The sequence below is a fragment of the Desmodus rotundus genome, chromosome 3, assembly GCF_022682495.2.
Source record: "Desmodus rotundus isolate HL8 chromosome 3, HLdesRot8A.1, whole genome shotgun sequence".
Classification (NCBI taxonomy): Eukaryota; Metazoa; Chordata; class Mammalia; order Chiroptera; family Phyllostomidae; genus Desmodus; species Desmodus rotundus.
The window spans coordinates 150,194,720-150,213,975 of record NC_071389.1 but is presented as its reverse complement, the minus strand read 5'-3'; positions in this window follow the sequence as shown (position 1 = coordinate 150,213,975).

Genomic DNA, 19,256 nt, shown 5'->3' with positions numbered 1-19,256 from the left:
TGATAAACCACAACAACCACAACTCAAGTATTATCCTTTATTCTGACCCTTTCTACTGTAAGTTTTGACTCCCTAGTGAAAAAAACCCCTTATCTTGGACTTTACAATATCAGTGGCTGCAGATGATGTAATGACCCTTGCTGATGCTCTGGTACGAGCTACTCTTTTTCTACCAATGAATAAGGAACAGATCAACTGCTGCTTTTGCTTTTCCCCTTTATCTTCTGTGTGTTTTATTCAGAGAGCACAGTTCTTCTAAAGGAATTCCTTGCAAACAATGGGAATAAAAATAATTTGTTTTAAGTGCTCAAATTTGCCTCTCAGTTCTCTAGTTTTCTTTTGACATCACCCAAATGTCCTTTCTTTTGGCATTATGTGAAGCTCACTGAAATATTGTCTTAAGCACAAAACCATGTGTATCTGGATAAATTATGCCATTATTTTGGAAGACAAGAGGTCTATAGCCAGTTATTTTTGTCATAAATTATTCTATAATAAGACTGATGTAATTTGGTTTGCATGTAGGAGCACAGCCTGGGGAGAAGGAGCAGGGTTCCCCTGAAGGCTGAGGCAGTGATTGATCCTCAGGGCCCTACTGGTTCTGACTCTGAGTCTTGGTGTCTGGCACACTCTCTGCCTCTGCTCCGTCCCACCCCTGGCCCACCACCCCCTCCCCATCTTTATAGTTGGGCACCATGCAGAAACTAGAACCGACTAGCTGATCATAGATCTCATGACTTTGGGAAGCAGCAATCGGCTATATCATTGATAAGTTTCTGGATGGTGGTGTGGAAAAGTATTCTCTAGAATGAACACAGTTCTCTAGAGTTCTTTAAGGATAAGGGGCATTGGAACCCAGATTTCTGCTAGTTGTTTCAGGAGCCTCAGCAGCAGTCTTGTGAGGCAGGAGGTAGCAGGGGGCAGCCCATGAGCCCTGGCAGTGTGATCCTCATAGGCTCAGGATTCTGTTGGTTAAACAGTTTGAATACTGGCTTTTTGTTTTAAAATTCCCTGTTTATTCTCCTTAAATAAAATCATGCCAAGCATTTCAGACTACTTCTGCTATGCTAAATGAATTAAACAAAGGGTGTTTTTCCATGCATGAGCCAGGAGGATTTTAGGGGCCAGAATGGGGTGGGGTGGCAGGGACATTCTCCAGAACAAGTTATGGGACAGATTCTGGCAGCTTGGCTTGGCTCTCTCCCCTCTCTCCTCCAGCATAAAACTCTCACATAATGTTTCTGAGTTTAGAGTTAAGAAGACAGCTCCTCTATCCAGGGCTCATTTAAAGGCTGAGTTTTCAAAGAAGGTCAGGGGTGTGGGGAACAGCAAGAAAACCAGCCTTGTTAGAGCAGAGCATCTGTGGACATACTCTGGGTCTGGTTGGGGGATTCTCTAGGGCCCCATCCTGGGTTTGCATACCCATTAAGCAGAGTTACCTGGTACTCCTCCACTTCCCTCTGTTTTAGAATGTTATTCACTTTTGTCATAGCTAAATGCTTACAACCATGAACTTCTGGCCCCTGGTTATATCACATCCATGGGAGGTATCTTGCTGTGTGTCTGGTTCACCTTTTGTCTGTGAAGGTCATTCTCTGGGAACATTTCCTCTGAATGACTTAGAGAATTTGGATCCTTCTCACAGCTTTGCCAGTGGCGCACTGGGTCTCCCTGAAAAGCCACCACCCCTTCTTTGGCCTTTGTGCCTTCCTTTGTCAAACAAGGGAGCTTCATTAGATCCCTTGTAAGGCCCCAGTGCAGTTCTGCCACCCAGTGTGTGGGCTGACCGTGCCCCAGGTCTCCAAGGGGTCTCTGGCTGATAAAAGACTGCCTGGTACTCAGGGTTGGAGCTCTGCCTGGGTGGAAAGTTCCCTTTCCAGGGAAGATTCTGAATTTATGCTCTGGACTGACAATGCTCACCTCCACCTCCACTCTTCTTCCCCTGCCCCAGGACACTTTTGCCTGAGAGAAACACTGGCTTAAGAACATCTCTGTGTGTTTTCTGCTTCTCCAAAGTCCCAAGATCCACTCTCAAGATGTGGCGGCTGCCCTCTGCGTGAATGAGGATCCAAATCTGTTGGGGGAGGCACCTCCCTGCTGGATCAGGACCTCCACATTCACAGTCATGACAAGTCTGGGACAGCAGAGGGTGCTGTGGGAGCAGCGGGGTGGTCCCCACAGCCCTCCTTTCCCTCCACAAGTCATCTCAGGCCACCCCGCCTTTAAACCAGACTCTGCCTCAGCCAGCCCGGTCTAGCCTCTGCTTTAAAAAAATATTGTCATCCCACAGTGCACTGTACATAGAAGGTACTTGTCAAATGAACGAATGATAGAAGAAAACAGGAATCTTTTCTTGGTTCCTACCTTCAATGGACCAAGGATAGATGCCCTGACCCCAGCTGGTCACCTGTGCCTCTTCAGCCTTGTTGACATACTGAGGTCTCTAAGCCCTGATGTTTCCAAGTGGCTAGAGATCATGGAAGCAGGCAGTGTTGAGTCCTGAATCACTGTTCTGGTTGTATGCAGGTCCTGTTCTTTATTTGACTAAGTCCCAGAGAACTCCATTCAACTTTAATAATATCCCTGAGAGGGAGACAAATAGAGAGAGGGGGCCAGAGAACCTCTGACCAGGACCATGCACTGGAGGGGAGGTGGAGATGCCCTCTTACTGTCTCTGATGGGCGAGTAACCAAGAAACTGAGGTCCTGGAAGATGGGGGGTCATGGGGCACCATGTCCTCCTCCTCTCTGGGTGGTTCTGGGGCTCAATGTTGGGGTGAGGCCTGATGTGGAGAAGGGTTGGTTAACGGCCTGAGCTCTGCAGTCTGGTCCCTTGGGGCAAGAACTCAGTCTGCTAAGAAGGAATGTGTCCAAGCAACAGTCATGTTCTGTTGTTAGGGGCACTGACACATCGGTTCTCTCAAGTCCATGCCCTCCTATTTGTCCTCATTGTCACTTCCTAAGGCCCAGCTTCTGTAACTTCTTTGTACCTCCTAGCTGGGCCTTGTCTCCAACCTTTTCGTCCCTCATAGTTTTGCTAGAATGATTTTGAAAAAGCATATCAAACCAGGCCTGCTTTTTTTTTACTTTAAAAATTCTTGTCGGCCCATTACCTGCAAGATGAAGTCTAAACTCTTAACATGGCATTAAAGCTGTAAAGAAAAAAATAGCCCCTTTTCAGAGAATTCTGAGAAAATGGGGCAGCTGTGACATATATTTAGAGTTTTTCTGAAACTCCACTTAAAAAACACAGTAACTAGATAGCAAAACCCCAGACCCGTGGACAACATTTACAACAAAACTAGGTGATAAGTATTCTTACAAACCCCAAAATACAAGGGGAGTGAGGGAAGGTCACCTACGGACACAAGAGTGTGTTACTGATGTCTAGAAGGGAGAGAGCAGAGACCAGTGACAGGGCCCTGAACCATATTTTCCTCTAAAAGTTCAGTGATACTAATTTCATGTAAAAATGAGCAAAAGAAAAGTAATGAGGTCAAATATAAATTACCTTTTACGAAAAAGAAAACAAAATGGAGTAGCATCCTTACAAAGAAAGCATGTCGATGACACATACCCACAGAACATATCAAATCTTTTATTTTATTTTTAATTAATTAATTAATTAATTTTTACAGGTCAAATCTTATAAGCTTTTATTTCAAAATAAGCTAAAAGGCATTAATAAAATGATGCAAGACACAGAAGAACACTATAAATAAGAATTATGAACTCATAAATGAGGTGACCAAGCTCAGGAAAGAATGAAAAATAAAAGGCAAAAATATTTTCAGAATGAGCTTAATGAGGAGGAATGCAAGAGAGAATTAACGAAGCAGATTATGCCTCAGGTAATGACAGTGAAAAGTAGGAAGAATTTAAAAATAAAAAGAAATTAAGAAAGATAGGATTCAAGAGGAAGTGGCAGATATTGAAAAGAGGCAAAGGAGAACCACATACACATAATAGAAGTCCCTAAAGGAGAAAGCCAAAGAGGGAGTAGGACAAACTAAAAACCATACTTCAAGAAAACTTTCCTTAAAGTAAAGGACATTATTGAGATTTTTTTTTTTTTTAAAGAAAACTTTCCTGAAGTTGGAAAGATACGAAGCTACAAATGGAAAGAGCATACTTGAAAATATCAGTCTGGAGTGACCAACATCAAGACAGAAAGTAATAAAGGTACTGGGCTTCTGAGTAAGATAAAAGCCTTTGGGCTGTAGGCAAAAACAGTAAGTTTTCCTTCAAAGGAGAAGAACATTAGATTATCATCAGACTTCTTTGACAGAAAGGCTTTGTGCAAGATGGAAATGAAGTAACATATTTAAGACTGCAAGGAAAGAAAATGTGATCCAAGGATTTTATATCTAGCAAAACTGATTTTAAATTATAAAGTCACACAATGTTATCAACCTGCTCTTACTGAGGAATCTAGAGAATGAGCTTCAGACAGTCAAAATGACAAGAGGGATATCACCATAAGGAATGGTGGCGAACATTAAAAATATAGTTACATGTAGAACTATAACTAAATGAGAGTTCAAAAGGAGAGGATAGCATGAAATGGTTATGTATTCAGCCAATCGAGATGTGAGGTTATGAGAATGAGGAAAGCGCATAGGCAATTAAGAGAGACTCTTCTGAGGTTCAGGGGTGGTAGTATTAATATTGTTATTTTCAGACTGTTGTATAATGCAGAATAATATAAATGACTAATTATGGGACTGTTCAATCATTCTGTGTTTTTAAGCACTAAGTTTATTTTCTCCAGGAGAAAAATACTTGCTGGGATTTTTATTGGGATAACATTGAATCTATAGATCAATTTGGTGATAGTAGACAGCTTAACAATATGGAATCTTTCCATCCCTGAATATGATCTATCCCTTAATTTATTAAGTTATTAATTAGTAATACAATATTAAAATTTTAAAGTCTTTACCCGAGGACAATTTTTTCATTGCTTCTAGAAAGAGAGAGAGAGAGGAAAGAGAGAAATATCAATGGGAGAGAGAATCATCATTTGGTTGCCTCCCATACACGCCCAGACCAGAGATTGAACCTAGGTATGTGCTACGACCACGGAGTATTTGTCTTTCTATGTCTGGCTTATTGATCATCTTTGGAGGATGATAGGAAATTAATTCATTATCTTTAAAACTAATAAGTAAAAGGAAAAACTCAAGCATTTATTCTTTCTATATGAACTGTACCACTGGGTAACCAAATAGTAGATAAAGGAAGTGTCTCAGTAAATACATTCCCCTGATAAATTTTAAAAAATGTTGGACTATCACCACCTTGCAACTCTCAATTAATTAATAGATTTAGACATTGGACATCAATAACTGCTAACATCACACAGCCAAAAGAAAGAATCAGATATTTTCTTCTCTTATTAAAAGAACATACCACACCTACGTAGTCTTAGTTTAAGTGTCAAACATCAGTCTGACCCAGGCTCTGGACTCAGCTGTCAGTTTTCTGAAAAGAGAAGAGAGAAACATATTGATCTGAGTCATGAATATGGAATCGACAATAATCTAGATTGTCAGAAACTATACAGGTCAAATGTCTATCTCCAAGTCAAAGGTTATCTTCAGCAGCTGTATCCAAAAGAAAAGCAAGGGATTGAGGGGAAACCTTTAGGTTAAATGGGATTTAAAAAGCACTAAATTTTTTTTACAAAAGGAATTTTAAACTATGGCAGACAGGGATGCACACATGGGTGACAACATCATAAACAAACACAAGCAAAATCTTATCAACATCAAGAATGTGGCCAACTTTCAACCTTCCAACTTTTGGTTGGAAGGAGGCAGTTGTGATTGGGATAAGACACTTGGATAGGTTTCTACTGTGGCCAGCAAAGTTCTATGATGTGTGTAGCGGGGTAAATGGGTGTTTTAAAAATAACTCAGTAAGCTATGCATTTATTTTGAGTGGTTTTCTGCATCTGCATTTTGTTTTATAATAAAAAGTTTCAAATAAGTCTAGTCCTTTTCTAGAAAGTTCTCCTCATATTCCAATCTCCTTGCACCCTTTGATTTCCCCATCCTGAGCGGTAATGTCTCTGAAAGGTCAGTGCCCTTTTCTCCTCTACCACTTTGCCTAGAATAACCCTTTCAGGTCGTTCAGCTAATAAATTGCAGAGTTGGCACTAAATCCCCAGCTGGCTGATTCTTAGTCCTCCTAAGGACTAAGCTCTCCTATAATAGACTATTCCTCTTTTGTTATTCAAATTGATTCAGAAATCTGTCATTACCACTTCTTAGGCAATAAGTCTCCTGGCCTTCGTAGAGTTCTTTCATACCTACTTAATTCTTGGGGACCCTCATCTTCTTTTAGTCTGGTTTTGGAACTTAGGACTACGTTCCTTCTACTGATTTCCTTATGAGTTTATGGTCTTTGGCATTGCTCTCCTTCCTCTTGGCAACCTGGGACATTCTAATCTTAGTCTTAACTTCAGATACGATTACACCACATATAACTTGGCCTCTTTTTCAGTCTTTAGTTTACTTATTTAGCACTTGAGAAGGCTAATGAATAAAAGAGAAGGTCAGTACTTGGCTTCTTGCATTAGAGAGGCAGCCAGTGTAGTGAATGAAGAGCCAGCACAACAGTAGTGCCAGGCTCAGGTGCAAGGTCATTGTTCTTTCTTTTGACCTCATGTCCTGTCCTTGTTCCTAAAACCCAAGCTAGAGTTTCTGGGTAAAAGGTTTTTTTTTTTTTAAATTTTACTTATTTATTTTTTTAGAGCAGGGAAGGGAGGGAGAAAGAGTGGGAAAGAAACATCAATGTGTGGTTGCCTCTCATGTGCCCCCTACTGGGGACCTGGGCAACTCAATTAAAATAACTATTTAGTGTTCCCTCCTGTAATAATGAAAATCTACTCAGAGTTGATTCTCTTTTCTTTAGATATAGAAGAGGCTGGTGAAATCTGATGTTTTGTATTACTAAGCATTCTATTACTTAAGTAATAATCAATTCCAGTATTTGTATTAACTAAGACACATAACTTGATTGATATAAGCTAATTAGAGTTGTCACATTGGTCTTATATAATTTAAAATAAAATGAGTGGTATATTTTACATTTTGTTTTCTATGTGTCATTAGTTACATGTGCACTAATTATTATTAGAATTATTGAAGGGCTGAAAATAGTTAGCGGCCCTACATCACCACCCTCATGGACCACCAGGGATCTGGGTAAGCCAGGCAGGGAATCTTCATTTTATATGACATAGGCCTAGAATATGCGCTGTCTCAGGACTTTCTAAAGGGTGCTGCACTGGGCCTGAAAGGACACATGTCCTGCTCTGCATGTTTGTTCATGTCTATCATGAGCTCTGCTGGGGTTTTCTTCCTAGATACACAAGCCCATGTGTGTTTATGTGTGTGCACACATGTGTGCATGCACATGTATCTCCACATGCCAGAAGGCTCATGAGAAGGGCATTACCCACATGGTTGAGGTGGCAGGGATTGTTAAAGATCCTCTGGAAACCAAGAGGCTCATGGATGAAGATTCTCTTTATTTCCCCATTTGTTTCTCCCACAAATGGTGTAAAATTATCGAGCTCCTACTATATACCAGACATTGACTTGGTCCTGGGGATTCAGAGAAAAAAAAAGACTTATTTTTTTATCTTAAGAGTCATAGTCTTAGTGGTGAAGACAGAGAAGAAAACTCATGGTCATAGTAGCACTCGAGAGACTAGTGGTAAGCTATTTAAACCACGTAGGTCTGCATCCTGGCTGTGCTACTTACCAGTTAGGCAACCTTAGACAATTACTTAATCTTCTTAATCATTATGCCGATGAGAAAAATATATATCATAGTTGCATGTACTTCTAAATGTTTATTTCCAAGAGTGGAATAAAATAATGTGAATAAAATACTTACCAGAGTACCTGGCACACAGTAGTGCTCAATAAATACTAGGTGTTATAATACATGCTAAGGTACAGCTAGGGTTATACAGGAGCGTTAAATTATGGGAAGTCAGGGAACATGTTTAAAGTGAGGCTATACTTGGTAATTCTTGAAATTCATTTGTTCATGGCCAAGTCATCTAACTTTAGCATCTCAGCCTTGTCATCTATAACATATAGGGAAGATGCCCATCCCATTAGTGGTGTTTTGCCACTTAAATGAGGTAATTAATGTTATATCTGGCCAAAGTAGGTGCTCAGTACATGTCAACTTTTTCCTATCCTGATCTCTTTTCTTCTCCTTCTTTTAGGAAGAGACTCCTGGAGTTTGTGGGGATGGGAACTGTGGAGGTGGGGGCAGGTGTCTTGAGGAGAGAGGTTTTCATCCACTGTAGCTCAGGTAGCAACAGCTCAGTAACCATAATGCAGGAATTATGGTACCTCTGACCATGTAGAAAATTCTGGAACTGTTGTGAATTTCTTCCTACTTACTACTATTATCTTTACTTCTATTTATTCATTGAGTAAAATCATTTAAAAAAGGGATTTAGGTGGCAGCAAAAAAATGGGTAGCTGGGGAGATGGGACCCCTTCCCAAGGCCAGAACTGGGGGAAGGAGACTAGGCCTGTGATGGTGCCTGGAGAAAGAGTCCTTGTGCCTGGAGGAGCCTGCAGAGTGTCAGGGACTAGACCAGAAGGAGGCCCATCATGTGGGTTCCCCACACTCCTTACCTCCCCAGGTTCCTGAATGGCATTTTGTTGGAGGAGAGGCCTGGCCGTAGGGATTCATGTGACTTGGAAGAAACCTTTATTATTCCCCAACCTGTGTCTCTACCACTGCCCACCCTCCCACACCAGGGCTGCTCTGACCTTGGCCACAGCCAACCACAGGACTGAGGGAATGCCAAGGTAAATACCAGACTGGTGCTGGTCTTGGGGCCTAGAAGATAACATACTTGGCAAAGAGCAAAATAAGTGCACTTGAGTCAGCAAGAGGTGAGTCAATGGATAATTTTGAGGGTGGTAGAGGTGGTGGGTGAGACATAGAGGAGAGGGAGGAAGGGAACAGCGGGGAGGGCTCCTGTGTCATCTGGTCGTTGTCCCTTCTGGTCAGCAACAAAGTCCCTGGGAAGATTCTCTCAGGCGTCTGAGGAACATTTGGTAATGAATGTGTGTGCTCACAGCAGGAAATGGTTGAAGGAACCAGGAGATAAAACATAAACAAGGTTTGGAGTGAGGGTGAGTGTCAAGAAGTGCGGATGGGCAGAAACATACAAAGAGCGAGACACCTGCAGAGAGAGAGAGAGAACAAGAAAGGCAAATGGATAAAATGAGTGAGACATGAGGTGATGGAAAGAGATGGGGAGCTCAGAGGCAGAGATTCAGCATGGAGAGGAGTAAAAGGAAGATCCTGAGAAACATCCACCACTTCAGGCTTGGCTTTGTGATGGGGATGTTGTAATTTGCCCCTAGGGTTTCAGTTGTCAAATGCTTCCTAAGTTCTCTGGAAATTAGGACAGAACTGGAGGATGGAAGAGATCTCATTCAAGGCTTTAGAGGCTGGAAGAGGGAAGACGGAGTTGGGGAGAGGTGAATCATTGCACTTAGGGTGAGGTCCTACTTCCCAGTCCCCAGGGGGACAACGTTAGAATAGAATGTGGTTTTAAGGAATATACTTCCTAAGTCCCTGGCTGGTGCAGCTCAGTGGATTGAGCATGGGCCTGTGAACCAAAGTGTCACTGGTTCAATTCCCAGTCAGGGCACATGCCTGGGTTGAGGACCAGGTCCCCAGTTGGGGGCATGTGAGGGGCAACCACACATTGATGTTTTTCTCCCTCTCTTTCTCCTTCCCTTCCCTTCTCTCTAAAAATAAATAAATAAAATCTTTAAAAAACAAACACACACAAAAAAATGCACTTTCTTGTGTTGATGACAGGGTGTCTATAGACCCTGATAGACCCTGGTGGTTGAAGGGGTGATGATAGCACTTGGGGTGGTGGTGGAGGTACTTAAAAAGTTGTTCTGTGTTTTCCCCCTTTTCTTTAGGCATTCTTGGGGACAGCTGACAATAACCAGTGATCACTGTGTATGTAATATGTGCCTATGCCTGTGTAATTTACCTGCCTGTGCCATTTGTAACCTGGATCTGTGTGTAACACAATTAGCAGGCCTCCTCACATTCTTGAGAGAGACAGACTGATGAGGCACCAAAGGGAAAAGAGCCTATTCCAGGGGAGTGCGGTGAAGTACTGGAGCCTGAGTCTCATTTTTTGCCCAGTCTTATACTTCAGGACAGTGCAAGCAGGGTTTAGCACTAGCTAGTAAGTCAGAAAGGCAGGCACGGCAGGCAGGGCAGAATTCTGGGCACCCTGGCTCTGCTCACAGTCTCCTTTCCACCCGAAGTACTGACCTGTCCTTCTTGGCTTTATTATGTATAAGAATGATCTATTCCACACTCTTATCTCAGAGGTCCTTGACATGTGGAACTCAGATCTATTTTAGTTACACCAGCAAGACAGATAATTAGCTTGTTCTTTTTTTTTTTTTTTTTAGCAGAGTTTGTGTTTTTGGAACCACAAGGTTATCTGACAAGTGGTGAACAAATTCCCAGACCTCACTTAAACCAATCCATTTGGGGTTTTAGTGAGGACGTGGGATTCATTTTGTGTTTGAATGGTTATAACCCACTGACTTCTTGGTCAATCCCCCAGGTTCATCAAAATCTTTAACATTTGGTTCAGAGTCTTCATCTGTATTCCTCTGAGGCCATTTTCCATTTGGATGTCCAATAATTGAGAAATGTGTTTCCCAATCCTCCTTCCCCACCCCCCCACACACATACTTAGTGGCCTCTGTTCCCATACTTTCTCCTCTCCCCCCACCCTCATCCTATCTCCCAAGTCTCTGAGGATAAAGCATTGTTCCAAAACCCTTGATTTTATTCCCATATTTTTTGCAACATTTTGAACTTATTCCTCTCCTAGCCGTTTCCTCTCAGCCCACATTTTTTTGCTTGTAGAGAAATCTTTTTTAATCCTGTGCTCTCCTCTACTTGCTCTGTCATTTTTTAATCTTTTACCCAAACATCTACACACTTTTATTCTCTCTCTCATCTCTCCATTTAACTCCTATATCAATTTATCTAGATTCTATTCCAACACTCCTTCAGGGGGGAAAAAAACCCTTAACTCTTTATTTGATATTTCTTTTATGAATTTAATTTTTCTGACTAGTTCTTTTTTTACAAATAAGATTATTCACTACTATTCATTATACATGTTCATTTAAAATATACAAGGATAAACAAAATAAAGAAAAAATGCATCTTTAAAAATATTTATTGAACTCTGGAGGAAGTACAGGGGGGAAGGTAGATTGAAATAATGAATTTGGTTTCCAAATGTTGAATTGAGCTGGCTGGGTTTTTTCCCACATACTATTTAGACAGTTAAATATGTAGGTATATAATCCTGGAGAGCATTTTGGGCTGGCAACATAGAGATGACAAAAATAATAAGATATGTATCAGATACTGTGCTAGAAGTTTTATAGTTATTTTTTTATCTAATCCTGTTAACATCTGTATGTTCTTACAAATTGAGAAATTAAAGCAAGACCATTTTGCAATTCGTCTAGGTTAATAAGTAGTATCAATGGCATTTGAGTCCAGGTTGCCTGTCTCCAGAGTTCACACTCTAAGCTCTCTATTGTACTTCCTTTCTCCATCTCTCTTCATTTCAGTCTCTCTTAGTCTTAATTTGGATATGAGGCTATTTTGGTTTATTTGTCTTAAGGGATGTTTATATATTGATTAATGCATGTTTTTCTAGCCCCTGCCCAGTCCATTAAGAGATTCAGTCATAGTCTTAATACCTCATTTGTTCTCTCCCTTCTGGACCTTTTGGCTTGACTCTTTCTCTATGGGCTTTCCAAAGACAAAAATAACAATTCCAATCACATTCCATTTAAACAAGAAAATAGTTCTTAGTCTTGATTGAAAGGAAACTTTAAACCTCAGGAATTCCCTGTGTATTGGGTGAGGACCATGTGCTAGGTGGTGTTCAGTAGACCATCTGGCCTCCCTGACACTCCTCTTCTGTGACTGCAGTAGTCAGTTTGGGAAGGACATCTGACCTCTGAAGTGTAGCCAAGAAGGGAAAATTAGAGGTTGGTGTTCTTCTGGTGAGTTGATAAAGGGGTCAATGGGAAATGAAGAAGTGAGGACAGTGATTAGAGGCACTTTTGAGAAATTTGGCCTGGGTGAGGACAGATCCATGTCCTCAGGGCTATGGTTTGGAGGGAGGATTTTTTCCAAAATGAGAGAGACTTGACTATATTTAAATGCTGATGGAAAAGAACTTGCAGATAAACACTGTTAATATTTCTTTTTTGCTTACCCATCTAGATATCTCAAATATTTTTCACATATATTATGGTAATTTTAGACAAATAGAAAAACATTAAAAAGTCAAAAGAGTTTTTTAAAAATCACTTGAAATGTGATACAGAGATGGCTGCTGTTAAACTTCTCAGTTTTTTATGGGTAGATACATATATATAACAATTCCAATTCCATGTGTATATATATATGGCAGGGCTCAATCTCCTCCAGTTTTGTTACCAGTACCACAAGGACTGTTTCTGTCTCTCTCCTCTCCCAGTCCATACCGAAGAAGACACAAAGATTTAAATCTCATTTTAAGTTCAAGACAGAAAGATTCAGATACACGCTTGCAGAGCTACGGTTTCCAGATCAGACAAGGCAGAGCTGGAGGGGAGAGGAGGAGTTGGAGTGGAGCTGGAGAGGAGGAGAGATCAGGGTCTCTGACTGACATGTAGAAGATCTTCCGTGTTTGGGACCTGGAAGTAGCCTGTAAAAACCCAGTGCTGAAGCAGTCCTTGAACATGGACCCCCGTATTCCACTGATCCTGTAGACAACTGTCCCCCCCAAAACCCTCGACTCTCAGAGCCACCCTGAGCAGAGAGTGGTAGACGTAATTATCTAGGACGAGGCTGAGCCTGAAGAGAAATCCTGGCCTGCAGTCCATGGGTGACTGTGCCAAACAGCCCAGAATTCTTCGGTGTGTTGGAGAGACAGAGGAATTGGCGCCACTGTTACGTGTATAAATGGTGTGTTGAATAAGTTGGACATTGTGGGAGGAAAGAAGAGAAACTTAATATTTTCTCACCGCCATCTTTGGAAACATGCTTTGTAAAACCATTCTTCCACCCAGTTTTTATACTGTTGCAAACACTGTCAGTCAATAAAAACTCCAGTTTAGTGTAATATCAAATTCTATAAACTTGCATCCATTTAAAACCTTTCCCTTCCCTTAGAGATTATTCTGTATTGGAAGCATATGGGGGGAAGGCGAGGCATGGACAATGTTAATCTCTCTTTTACCACCCGTCCTTCTACTCCTTCCCCATGCAGGAGCCTGCACCTGACTCTTCTGGAGTTGGAATAGAGTGGAGGAGAGGTATGGGAGGAATGGACTTCCCAGACTGGCACAGTTGTAATCTGGTGTTGGTAGCTCTAGATGTAGCAGATCCCCGTATGATTTCTTCCTGCAGCCTGTCTCCCCACATCACAGAGCATCTCTCACCTGTATACCTTTGGCTTGTCTGTCGATGCTCCCCTCTGTGCCCCTGACCCCCTCTCTCCTGTGTCACTCTATGGGATGTCCTCCTGGTAGAGTCCATCTCAGTGAGACTCAGTGGACCCCTCTCCCTAAGGCACCCTACCTTTGGCACTTGGGAAACTCGTGCAACATTCGCCGTGCCAGTTTCTGGGAAACACGGGTTGTAATGAACTCAGCCCTTTTTATCCCGCTGTTCAGAGTAGTGTGACAGGCACGGCTTCCTCCTTTTGGAATTTTCTGGAGAAAGGCTATTAGTCCCCATTCTTTCAACCCTGAAAGACATGTCATGCTCCCTAGATGCTCCATTGATGCCTCATTTAGCTTAATGTGAAGTGAGGAAGCACACTCTTCCTCTCAGCCCGCTGACATGCCTCTCCAACTGAATAACCAACAAATGTTCCATGAATGTTCCAGGTTCTCTCATAGAATCTGGAGATGGGTGGTGGTGATGGCAGAATCCTTTGCCCTATATTTGTGCTGCTATAGCAACTTTCCTGAGAAATGAGCGCCCTCGACACCTATCATTTGGGCTTCCTTCTTGGGGCCTTTTGCCAAAACACAGACAAAAAGGTCTCATTCAAACATCCAGTTACACATTGTACATGGGACACGTACATTCAAATATACTGCTTTTCTCAATAAATGCCATATTGTAATATTTTTCAATGTGAATAACTATACATCCATATGCTTACCTCAATGAAGTATATTTTTAATTTCAATTATTTAAAAATCCAAAGGCAATGTATGGTCTTGTAAAAATGTAGATAATATGGAAAAGTGAAAGTTCCCTTTTATTGTACTATTGAAATTCTGTCTATGGGAAGCCACTTCAGTTTCTTGTGTATCCTTCAAAATCTTTTACTACCAATTTATAAACATATAGAAACCTAAAAATTAAAGTGAGGATTTTATAATCATTTTTATATTCAGTTCAGTATCTTAATGATTTGACTTATCTTATGTATCTTTCTTATTTTATTAGTACATATAGCCTATTTCATTTCTTTATTAAACCATAATGAAGCAGGGTGCAGCCAAGAGGAGGGCCCCAAGAAGGGATTTGTAATGGGGTCCAGGACTCAGGGTGTCCAGGAAATATTAGAAAAATGTATGTAGGATGTCTTCACCCCCACAGGCCTGAGCCAGGGGGGATGGGACACATGGAACAGGGCCATTCAGAGCTGTTTTGGGTAGCAACAGCTTTGTAGCTAACCCCTGGCAGTCATTTAACATATCTATAACCTTTAACTGGTTTCATGGATATGTTAAATAGCTGTGGCCCTGCTTTGAGCCAGGGAGATGGGAGTGATTTCCATCCATGATGGGACTGGGAAGCAACTCCCCCTGGTTACAGGGCCTGCGTGAGAGCGTGGAGATGATTGGCTCCATGCCATGGGGCCACACCTGCCCAGACTTACTATGGCAGCCCAGTAAAGCTGGAAGAATACGGGGATGCTGGCAGGTGTAGCTGACTGTAGGAGGAGTCGGAAATGGGGCTGCAAAGGAAGATGGGTGCTGGGATTTAAACCTAGGCCCGGCAGCCATAGGAGGAGAGACCACGCGGCTCCAAAAGTAGTAGGGAGGACCACAAGGTTTTGGGGGAGAAAGAAGAGACCATGCGGCTCTGAAGTGAGAAGAGACCACGCGGCTCCAAAGTAGTAGGAGGAGGACCACAAGGTTTTGGGGAAGGAGAGGAAAAGGACCACGCGGTTCTGAAGGAGAGTAAAGAGGACCACGAGGTTTTGGAGTGCTTCTTCTTGCCACGCGGCTTAGGCAGCAGGAGAGACTTTGCAGCCATAGAGAAAGGGGAGAGAGGACTCTTGCTGCTGGGCCATGAGAAGGTGCCACATGGCTTTGGATTAACTGGAGATTGCAGCAGCCACACAGCTGATGGTGCCGGGAGCCTGAATCACGGACTTCTACATCTTTTCCTGAGACACGGTACCCCGGACTGGGCACGGGGAGAGGGAAGGACTGTGCATCTGTGGGTATTCTAGAGGACTTTAGTATCTTATTGAAGACATTAGGTCATTATTCTAAGCTTGTGTAACTTTTAAATAAACAATTCCTTTCCTTTTCACCAGTCTCTGGCATTGAGAGACGTCTTTCCTCTGGCGGCGGGCATTGCGAACCTAGCAGGTGGGCGTGGGGGGAAGGAACCTCCAGAGACAGAAAGGGGGAATCCTTTCTGTAATAATTTATCGTGAACCACCCCCCCTCTGCTCTGTAACAATAACATACTATATTTCAAAGAATAAATGCACTCATTTTGTTTAGCCACTTCCCTATTGGTGGCTTTTTTGGGGTTATTTACAATTTTTCCCTATTATAAGTAATGCTGAAGTAAAATTTTTGTGTAACTGTGAATATTTTTGAGGATAGATTCTTACAATTCAAATTGCTGGCTCAAAGGACACATTCACTGAAAATCTTGATAGGTATTTGCTAGACACTGTGTTCCTAAAAGTTGTTGCAGTTATGTTTCCACCAACAGTGTGTGAAAGTGCCTGTTTCCCATACTCTGATCACCACTGGATACTGTCAATTAAAATTTTGGCCAACTCAGTGAACAAAAAATAACATTTTGTTGTTACTTTAATTTGTATTTCCCAGATTCCCAGTGAGTTTGAACATTGTTTGATAGGATTATTAGTCTTTTGTGTTTTCTCTCTTGTGAATCACTTGTTTATACCCTTTAGCTTCTTTGCCATTGCTTTTTTTTTTTAACTTCATTATCTTTCTGAGAGTAGCTCCTTAAATACTTTTGTTATGAACCTTTTGTTTGTCATATGCTGTTAGAAGATTCATCAGTTTTCCCCCACTCATAATATTTCTTTTCAGGTTGAGAAAACTCCATGCATAACACTCATGGCTTCAGTTCACTTCTAAGTAAGAGTGATTTGAACTGAGTGGGGAGTTTGGAAGAAGAGAATGGGTGGGTGTGGCCTTGTTCTCTTCCTCTCCTTTAGACCTAATCTGCCCATAGAGAGCATGTGTTCTGCTGTTCTCCTCCACGCTAGGAACCTCCTGTGTGGGTGGTGTGTGGTGGTCCAGCCTGTCTGTGAGTAGATGGGCAACTGTGTTTAATCCTGAGATACAGTGATAGAAAGTTTCTTTCATAAAGATATGAGCCTTATTCTCTACAATCAAATTTATCAGTAGGGAAGATGACATCTTGATCAGCTTTTGCCATATTCTCTAAAAAAAAGGGTTAACTTTTAAATTTTGAAATACTTTCATACTTCAGGAAAACTTACACAAAGAACTTCTGTACATCCTTTACCCAGAATGCCCAATTATTAATAATGTCCTGCATTCACCTTATAATTCTCTTGTTATTTTCAGCAAATTGTACTTCCTAAAGATAAAGACATTCTTCTAAATAACCATAGTATATCCATCACAATCAGAAAAATAACACTGATACATTACCATATAATCCATATTCAGATATGTCAGTTGTCCCCATTATATCTCTTATAGCGAAACAAAGAAAAACCAAACCAACAACAACACACTTTTTTCTCTTTTATGCCTTGACTTTCTTTCCTGGATTAAATCCAGGATCATGCATGATATTTGGTCTTCATATCTCCTTAGCATCCTTCAATCTGGAAAAGTTCACTGCTGTATCTCCAGCAAAAATATTTGTTGAATGAATTAATACCAAAGTCTTTCCCAGTTAAAAAGCTAAAAGGAAAAGAGACTGTCTAGGACAAGGTGGTGGAGAAACTCAACCAGAGACAAAAGCAGAAGAGGGCAACTGCAGAAACCAGATCTGCTCTCCTCCCAGGAACCCTGGAGAGTCTTGAAGCCTGAGGAGAAACTGACCAATGGAATGATCTAAAGGTAAATAAACAAATGGCTCTTCTTGAATATCCAGGCTAGTCACTACCCCTCCCCCAACCAGTGCCTCATGTTTACATAATGATTGGCAGAACAGTTTGCCCTGGAGTGAGCAGAGGAGTGGACCAGGACCTGCGAGAACTCTGGGCCTTCAGATGGTTACAGAAGAGAAAAGAAAGGAAGGACTGTTCTTTGGAAGGAGACACCAGCTTGACTGTTGACTCCACTTTCTTAAACCCACATACCTTAAAGGAAAACCATGGTGTCAGCATCCTCATCCTGTTTGGCCCTTAAGGCCCTCCAACAGAATGAGAGAGAACTGATGTGGAGGCAGACATACAGAAAGTTGTAGAAACTTATCCCAGATATCTGTGGCATTATAACGTGCCAAGAGAGAAGGTCTAAAGGTATCTCATTTAAAACAATGAATTACCAAATATTTGAGGAAAATGAACAATTTGAAAAAGAAAAACCAAGATAAATAGACAACTGATTCACAAGGAAGCAAACTTTCTTTTCATTTAATATAAAAATTATAATCACTTAGAAAACATTGAGTGGATGGATATTAAATCCACAAAACTAGGGCAGCTTTTCATGAAAAAGAGGCAATAACTAAACAAGAAAGCTTCATCATTTTAAAAGATGATCATAAAAAGAAAGCAATAATAGGAGGACTGAATAACTGGAAGTACATGGCTAAAGAATAAACTGGTGATTTGGAAATTTTTTTGTAATGTTAAGCACAAAGACAATAGACATTATGAGACTAAAGTGAAGACATATAGAGGATATGCCCAGGAAAATAAATATTCATGTAAGGGGCATTAAAGGGAAAGAAAACAGAAGGGAGACATAAAATCAAAGAAATAAGAGAAAAAGATTTCCCTGAAGGTAACATATATCAAGAATTTGAATCCCAACTGCCCATTAATGACTTGGTAGGAGTATTGCAAGGAGACACTTACATGAAACACACCAAGGTGAAATTTCTGAATTTCAAGGATAAAGAAAAATCTTATCACTTTATGGAGATAAAAGACACTCCCAAAGGAAAGCAAGTCAGATTAGCACCAGGTGTCTTTTCTACTACACAGAAAGCTAATGGACAATGGATCACAGCCTGTCATGTTTTTAAGCTAGAGTTCCTTTTTATTGTTGTTCAAGTACACTTGTCTCCTAAGCTAGAGTTCTGTAGTCAGTTAAATATTGTGAAGGAACATAAAGAGCTGTAAAAGAATATCACTCCTTTCTGAGAAAAATTTTTATATAAAATACAATTTCAAGAAAGGAAAACATGATGTATAAGAAAAAGTGGTAAGCAGAGAAACACAAATGTAAAAAATTCTTATCATTGTGTTCAATACAATTATTAAAAATGATTTTAAAGTAGAACTATAGTCTCAATTATCTTGACAATTATATTATTATCTATTATATAGATGTTTTAATGTGTAACTATATATAAAATTATGCATCAACTAATGTATTACTATATGTTACATAGTACCAGAAAATTAACAAGATCTGAAATAAAATAATAGATAATTTTATTAAACCCTTGGAAGACTGAATGGTTAAGAAGGGGAAATTATACATAAAACAGGTCTCATCTTTTGGGAAGGAAAGTCATGGATATTAATTGTTGATACTGACACAAAAATAGATTTAAATAGTTTTGTTAGAAGTGTAAACATACTAGCAGAGTGAGTACAGTGTGTAGATTGTGGCAGAGTGTTACTTCTCTACTCAGTATCCATTGGCTTTTTTCCTTCGTAATAGAGTTCTGATTTCATTTAGGGAGGTACCATCTGTTGAAAAGACCACA